We start from the raw sequence: 8,835 nt of genomic DNA on the forward strand, positions 1-8,835 counted from the left end.
GCCTTTAAAGCGTTATGGGCAAGTATTCGTCATTCACATGCTCCTTCAATGGACATATTTGTAGAAGTTTCTACTAGTCAAATTGTCATTCCTACACCAAGTATTAGGCTAGATGATGTTGCTCAATTTGTTTCACTTGAAACTAATTACGTAAATGAAGGGGAATTTTATGGTAACTTACAAGGTGATGAGATTGATGAGGAATTGGCAATACTTGATGAGAATTTGTTGGCAAATGAAGAAGATGGTGATGATGATCTTGTCTTTGCTAGTGCTCCCATCGTTGAGTTTAATAAGATTGATCAATTAGATGAGGATGAATTGAATAATGGAAAACTTGGGAAAATATGGTAAGATATGAACATGGGAAAGAGTTTGCGGTTGGACAAGTGTTCCCAAACAAAGCTTCACTTAGCGATGAGGTGACATCATATTGTGTTAAAGCAAATCAATTTTTCAAAGTTCCGAATCAAAGCCTAATACTATTACCTTCAAATGTGGTAGGATTCCTACACCATGTAATTGGCGGTTAAGGGCTACACAAAAAGACTTTCATTCTGAAGTTTTTACCATTGTGACATACAAAGGTCCTCATGATGAGTCTTGTGTTTGTGACATGGTACCTCAAGACCACATGAATTTGAAACGAGCATTCATAAGTCATGAGATTCGTAACCTTGTTGAGGGAGATTGGGGATATAAAGTAAACTCTGTTGTTACTTATATTTTAGATAAGTATGGTTACACAATTTCATACACCAAAGCTTGGAATGCAAAACAAAGAGCAATTGAGGAAATATTTGGAGATTGGGATAAATCATATGAGTTGCTACCTCGTTTCATGCAAGGCTTAAAAGAATCTAATCCTGGCACTATTGTTCAATTTTATACAACACCAACAACTAACCCAAATGTGCAAAAATTCCAGCGTGTTTTTTGGGCATTTAAACCATGTATTGATGGCTTTGAACATTGTCGGCCAGTTATAAGCATTGATGGAACCCACTTATATGGAAAGTTCAAGGGAACAATTTTTGACTATGTCAATTGATGCTAATAATCAAATTTTCCGGTTGCTTTTGCTATTGTTGAAGCCGAAAATACCGATAGTTGGCCTTGGTTTATGTCATGCATAAGAGTATTTGTTACCAAAAGAAGTGGGTTGTGTGTCATTTCTGATAGACACAAAGGGATTATGAAAGCAATGAGTGAAGTTGGTAGTGGGTGGGAGGAGCCGTATGCCTATCATAGGGTTTGCATTCGTCATTTGGCTTCAAATGTTAATACAAGATTTAGAAATACTGCAGTTAAAGAAATGTTTGGGTCAACGGCAATGCAATTACAAAACAAGAAGTTTGACATAGGATTTCGTCGCCTAGGTGAGTTGAATAGAGAGGCACAACAATATGTTGTTGAAATTGGAATAGAGAAGTGGTCAATTTGCCATGATGGTGGACATAGATATGGAATATTGACTACTAATTTGGCGGAGGCATTTAATAATGTTCTTAAAGGAGCACGTTTTCTACCCGTAACGGCACTCATAAAGTGTATATTTTTTAGAGTCAATGCATACTTTGTTGAGCGACGTGAGTTTGCAAGGAAACGGTTGATGAAGGGGCTTCATTATAGTCCGAAGATTACAACCTTGTTGGAGGAAAATTGCCAAAAAGGAGCATACCATAAGGTTGTGGCTTTTGACCATGTCGGAGGGGTGTACCAAGTCACAACACGTAGAGGTTCTCGACCCATGTCACATGGTAACCATTTGCACACCGTTGATTTATCCAAGAGGACATGTACTTGTAACAAGTTCCAAACATACAAGTATCCATGTTCACATGTGTATGCCGTTTGTAAGAAGAAGGGTTTAAATGCTACTCAATTTGTGGACATCGCCTATTCTACCGGAGAACACTTAGCTTCATATGCTTCTAAATTTCACCCTTTGAAAGATGAGGCTTATTGGGGTCCTTACAATGGGCCTAAAATAGTATGCGATGAGCAAAATAAACGGAGAAAAGGAAGACGGAAGAATAAAAGATTTCTTAATGAAATGGATGAGAAGAGTAAGAACAAGGTCACATGTAGTTTGTGTCGTGGTTTAGGCCACAATAAAAAAACATGTACTTTGAGAGTTAACAATTCACAAGGGTATTCTACTACTTACACTTGTCTTTAATTTTTTTTATTACCATAATTTTTTTAATTATTTGAACATTTATTTTCATGCTAATCTAATAATCTTTTTTTAAATGTGTAGGAATAATGGAACAACATCAACAACAAGGCCCGGTGAACCCGGAACTTCTCACACAACAAGAGGTACACCGGAGCAAGGCAATATTGGAAGGGCGGGACGTTGGTTCCCTTCGATGTAGGTCACACTTAGTTTCGCACAAGGGGTTTTTGGTAAGTGATCAAGTAGTTGATTTCATTAGGGACACTCAGTTTTTTTTTTATTCATAGGTTAGTGGGTTTGAAGTTTAATGTGGAATTAATAAGTGCTTTGGTTGAGCGATGGAGGCCGGAAACCCATTCATTTCACTTGACTATTGGCGAGGCTATTGTGACCTTGCAAGATGTTCAAGTGTTGTTAGGGCTACGGATTAGAGGGGATATTATTAGTGGACCAACCGCTTATAATTGGCCCTTGTTAATAATCGAACTCTTAGGCAAAACACCGGGTAGTGCGGACCTTAAGGGGGCTTCTTTGAGGATTGGTTGGTTGTTAGAACAATTTAGTGGTCTTCCGGAAGATGCAAATGAAGATGTTCTACATCAATATGTGAGGGCATATTTGCTTATCTTAATGGCAACTATCATGTTTCCGGATAAGAGTGGTAATGACATACAAGTTATTTATTTGCCTTTGTTGAGGGATTTGAGTAACTTAGATAACTACTCTTGGGGAAGTGCCGTACTTGCTACTTTGTATCGCAATTTATGTAGAGCAAGCAACGTAAAGTCCAAAGACATTGGAGGTCCCCTTGTTCTATTGCAATTGTGGGCATGGGAGAGGATTAGTATTGGTCGACCTACACTCACGAGACCCGTTAATGCTACCCATCATGGACCAAACCCATTAGGTTCACAACATCAAATCAGGATTGACTCATTGGGTCGTAGGTGGGCAAGTGTGATTCGTAAGAGGCCGGAAGGGGTGACCACACTAATTGGGTATAGGGATGCTTTTGATTCAATGCGACATGATCAGTTTACATGGCAACCTTACACCCGACAGGTTTTGTCTTTTTGCCCCGTTTTGTTATGATGACTCCGACGATTGGACAAAGTGATGGCACCTATGATTTGTTTCGACATTGTTGAGTGGCATTTTCCAAATAGGGTAGCTCGTCAATTTGGGTGGAAACAAATTATCCGTTAAACTCGATACCGAACCAAAATTGCACAAAGTAGACAAAAGGGGTGCCTCTTCACGGAATTGGATTGAAAAACATCAACCCTACATAGCAAATTGGGTTAGGAGGGGTGATTTTCGGTTTCGTGGTGAAGAGGATGATATTGAAATGAACTACTTCGACCCCTACATGGTTTGGTACCGGGATCGCACTATTGTTCGCTTGAACCCTTTTCCCCCACAAGCTACTTATCAAGCACCCTTTGGAGCCACAGAATATCTTGTAAGTACACTTTAATATACTTGTCTTAAAATTCTTAACCAATATATCATAAAATGTGATTAGCTTATACTACTTATTTTGTTTTAGGCGCAAGGTTTCGTCAATGTCCATAATAATGTGATACGGAGCTTCGACAAATGCCTCTTGAGGTGCCTCCACATTTCCGGACAATGGTTTCACACCTACGGGACTACTCCTCTCAATCGCTTGAACATGTAGGCTATTCCCATCTCCTTCAACCAACCGTAGAACCAAGGCAAGAAAGTTCACCAATGGTTCAAGAGTCCCTACACTCAATGAATGTGGATGACGATACACCATTGGTTCAATACACAAGGAGGGGTAGACGCTCTAAGTCATCCATGCCGGCTAGACACTCTATGTCTTCCATGCCTTCCATGTCTTCAATGCCTTCCATGTCTTCAATGTCACCCGTCAATGAAGAAGCCGTCAATGAAGAAGGTACCCCGGAGCCTAAGAAAGGGTTTTGGAATCGCCTTCGACGAAAAAGCAAGAAGAAGACTTGAGGACTTGATGTAATAGTTAGAAGATTAATGGTTTGTTTGACATTTTAGATGGTTAATTTCTTTGACATTTTAGTTGTAAAACTTAGATTTTAATCCCCTTGTGCGAAACATATGTGTTGTGTAAACTCGGTTTTTATTTATAATAGGCAATGGTTTGTGTTGTCCTTTGCATTCTTGAGCATTGTTGAGTTTGGTTTTCTGTTTTGGCAAAGGAAAGATACGGAACGAAGGGAATTTGTGCAGCAATGAAAAAAAAAGATACAACTGGCTAAACACGCCATAGCGTATGGCGTGTTTCAAGAGGAAGACACGCCATTACGTATGGCGTGTTTAGTTTTTGGCAATTTGATCAGACACTGGAAAGGGGTTGGAAAATTGGGCTGCTAAAACACGCCATATGTAATGGCGTGTTTACCTCTCAAGACACGCCATACGTAATGGCGTGTTCTGTGTCTTTCCTTATGTTGCTACTGACTTTGGGTTAGAATTCTGGACTGCCTAAACACGCCATTACGTATGGCGTGTTCATTCAAGTAAACACGCCAATACGTATGGCGTGTTTAAGCCTCATACAGGCTCGTCAAAAACGAGCCTACGTGGACACCATTTCGATAATTGTTTTCAAAACCGACCCAAAACGACAATTTTTTTATTTTTGAGCATTATTTCAAAAACGGACTCGATAACATATGAAATGTTAATAGGATTAACCAGTAATTTGCTTTAAAATTGATCGATATTGAGCTTAATAATAATCGGGTTATAAATTTAATCGATTCCATAACGGTCCGTGTTGTGGATGGGTTTCGAGTTTGATAAAATTAAATAGATGTTGAATATGGGTCGTGGTTAGAGCCCAATAACTAAAAAGCCCAGCAAATGAATGGATTGTGTCTGGAGTCTTCATTTCAACCGTCTCATTTGTTTAGACATTTTATCAAAGTTTATGAAATCAATATGATACTCTTCATTATCATCCTTCAACAACACACCCATTTCCTTCACTCGTCCAAAACCTTTCCCGATTATCATCATCAAAATCAAAGTAATGAATTCAAACTTCGTCTATAATCAAAGTCACGACTTTACTATTGAAGATTATTCGCCCAGATTCAAAATTTCTTGATTAATTTACAAAATGATCGAGAAATGACAATAAAAATTGTGAAAATGGTTGATTGATTAGATTATTATTGAAGATCAAGGTATGTTTATTCCGATCTACAATTTTCTGTTATTTTTTTTTTTTTTCCAGTAAAGGCAAAATTGTTTTTAAATTTGTACTATAATTGTTTTTTTTTTTATTACATGTTGTTGAAAGTTGTTGCAAAGGCACTCCAGATCTCTAAAATGATGGATCTGTTGGTATTAAGAGTATTATTGTAGATCAAGGTTCGTTCATTCTGATATACAATTTTTTTTTTTTTTTTTATTATTCCAGTAGAGTAGTAGTCGACTTTTTTAAATTAAGAGGTTATAAAATTTTTTTTTTGATTGCATGTTGTTGGAAGTTGTTGCAAAGGCACTCCAGAACTTCTAACATGATGGATCTGTTGATATGAAGGTTGTTATTGTAGATCAAGGTGAGTTTTTTCTGATTAACAATTTTGCCTTTTTTTTTTTAATTCCGGTTAACTATTAATACATTTGTTAATTATAATGGGTTGAAATTTTCTTCATTATTTGATCAACAGGTAATGGTCATATCAGAAATTTGTACTATAGTCAGTAGTCAGTACTATTCCAACAATTGGTAAGTTGTGCTCCTTTGCCTTTCTCTGTTGGTTTGCACTGGTTTTAATCTCTGTTTTTAATTTAAAGTTTTTATCTTTATCGCACTTTTTTCATCTGGGTTTGTTGTATTTTTACATTAAGATCGCACTTTTATGAAAAGGTAGCATTTTTTTTGTTATTAATCATGCTGGTTTGTGCTGGTAGTTAGAATTTGTCAATAGCAACGTAGAGGAAATGAACTTTCTTCATTTTGTTTTGTGTTTTTCATATATATGCACCTGTGCACATGTTTTATACACATTCGATATCTTTTCTAGATGTCTCATTTTCTATGTTGATATCTACATTTGTCATTGCTGTAGGGTTAGGGCCTGTAGACCAATGTTTGAAAGCCTTCGTATGAAAGAAATCATGTATATTAGCGCACATAAAGCTAGGCAAATTCGCTCTCTGAAAGTTTTTATGCACATGCATCATATAGAAGTTACCCTCTGGTGCTAGGTCTAGGAGAATTTTAAAAAATTAATTCTTAGTTGTATGCTAGTATCACTCATGTTCTCTCATGGTAAGAAAGTTTAATATATATGTCATACTTCAAATAAGAATGTTTTTGCTTCAAAACATCATGTCGTTGTACGGTCATTATAATAGTAATGCTTAAAAACTTCACTTGCTATTACATTTGAGCACACATGAAGGCTGTTTTTTGCTTCTAAAACTTTTGTAATTTGTTTGCTATTAGCAGCAATGCTTAACTAAAGTAGCTTTTATTTTAATGTGAATGTTCATTACTCAGAGATCAGATAGGGCCTTAGGAATAAGATATTGGCAATAAGTCAAGGATGGTTATCTTTTTTATTCTCTAATAATCATGCTATAGCTTTTAGTTGCATCAAATTATTAGATTTATAAGACGAATGAGAAAGGAAAATGAAAGAGCAATCTAATACAAACAAAAATAGAATAGTGTATCAAAATAACAAAAATATTGTAAATTTTTTGGGAAAGTCTTAAATATTGTAAATTTATTGAAAAAGTAAGGGTGGGTTAACGTCACTGTTGATATTTTAATTTCTGTAAATTGAAATACTGTAAAAATATTTTATTTTAATCAAGAATGCTATTTGAGTTTTCTCTTGCATATGAAGAGGTTTTCTATTGCTCTATTTTCTTGTATTATACAAAGAACCGCATAACTTTATTAAGAAAGATGTTCTCTATTGCACTATTATACAAAAAGGATTTTGTTTTAAAAAATAAAACGTAATAATAGTACTCATCAAGTAACTTGCAAATTGTTATAAGAAACTGTTTCTAAAGGATAATATTATTCAGTTAAGTAAGATTTTATCATGACGTATTTCAAAAACAGTAGGCATTCAATGTCAATTTTTACAAATTAGAAAAGTAGTATTAAGAGAAATTCTCAAAATAGTTTGACAACTATATAGTATAACAATTTCAACATCAGATAAATAAGTTGCTCCTAAGGTACAAATTGATTATTTTCAAAATCAACCTCAATTATACGGAAAAAAATATAATAAAAAGTCATGTAAATACCAAACTGTCGTGTAAGTACTAATCTTCAATATGTAAATAAAATGGTTTGTACTGACAAAATTAAGTAGCTTACCTGATTTGGTGTTCTAAAGAACTCAAAACCAAGTTTTCTGGAGTGAGAGTAAGCCTATTTCTCTGAGAAATCCAATTGTTTGCAATTCCTCCTGAATTTTTGATTGTTTTCTAAAAAGAAGGAAGAGGAAAAGCAAATGAACGATTATTGTATAAATTTCATTGTAGAGAATGAATAAAATAGAAGTACTAAGCCTCTATTAAAAACTAAAAAGAAAAAAAGAGATATACCTCTGTATCAACAAATAAGGGTTCAATAGCTTGAAATTATTGATCTATTAAAAACTCATTGAAAAATAACAAATATAAAATCAAGAAAAATTACTTGAATATGTGATAGTAAAGGCATTCAAGATACTAATTTTATGATTGCAAAACAGAAATTTAAAAAGAAGGGAAAAATAAAATACATACTTCAACATCAACAAAATAGAAAATCAATCGCTTCATTCTTATTATTATGTTCATTCTTTTTTTTTTAGCAAAGACTTCATTCTTGTTCTTATCCTTGAATTCAGGTCGCTAGCATTGGTTCAACGCCACAACGGATATAGGAGAAGATGTAAAGAAGGATTGCTTTATTTTATTTTTCAATTTAGAGATTTTGATAGATGGTAAAGAAAGAGGCTGTGATAGTGTGATGAATGAATTTGTTGTTTACACGTTTAATTAAATAGGTGATTAAATATTTTTAAAAAAAGATTGGTTGTCCATTGTCATTCTCGAGTAACCTTGAGAATGACAGTGGGTATTTTGTATTTATGGGTAACTGGAATCTGGTTGTATAATTAATTTGATTTGAGAATTAATTTGATTTGAGAAACAGTTGGGCTTAATTAAATAACAGATGTATTATTAATAGGAAATTTACACGATTTATTATAATAGGCTGATATGGCTGCTAGGGTAGACGTGATTGGCTAAAGGAAAACAGATTTGCTGAGGTTGATTGTGAGGGCGCGTGGAGCATAATAGTGCTTCTACATTGTGCCACATAGGCAATTGTACAAGATTCTTTTATAGTAATAATGATTTTCCTATAATTCCGGATCATGTTTTTCGGTTGTCACAGCAAGACATAGGAGGAGTGTCTTGGCCTAGAATTGTTCCTCATGTAGTGTATTAGTTGATGTTCTGTTTCCGTTTGCTTTTTTCGTTTTCGGTTTAATTCCATTTCGTGTAACCAAAAAAAAATAATGATTTTCCTATATGCATACAAGTTCAAAATGCATTAACAAAATACAGGTAAGTAATTAAGTGTATTCAATTATTAAGGCAAAGCCTTTGACCGAATA

General features: G+C 34.9%; 1 long non-coding RNA gene across 1 annotated transcript; it reads left to right on the forward strand.

The window, feature by feature from the left end:
* Positions 1–5,100: 5,100 nt before the first annotated feature.
* Positions 5,101–8,168, forward strand: LOC141622615 (uncharacterized). Its single transcript, XR_012533034.1, has 5 exons — positions 5,101–5,376; positions 5,493–5,563; positions 5,694–5,754; positions 5,866–5,924; positions 8,059–8,168. It is a non-coding gene; the product is annotated as an uncharacterized LOC141622615 (long non-coding RNA).
* The last annotated feature ends 667 nt before the right edge of the window (positions 8,169–8,835 follow it).

Source organism: Silene latifolia, chromosome X (genome assembly GCF_048544455.1).
Source record: "Silene latifolia isolate original U9 population chromosome X, ASM4854445v1, whole genome shotgun sequence".
Taxonomy (NCBI): domain Eukaryota; kingdom Viridiplantae; phylum Streptophyta; class Magnoliopsida; order Caryophyllales; family Caryophyllaceae; genus Silene; species Silene latifolia.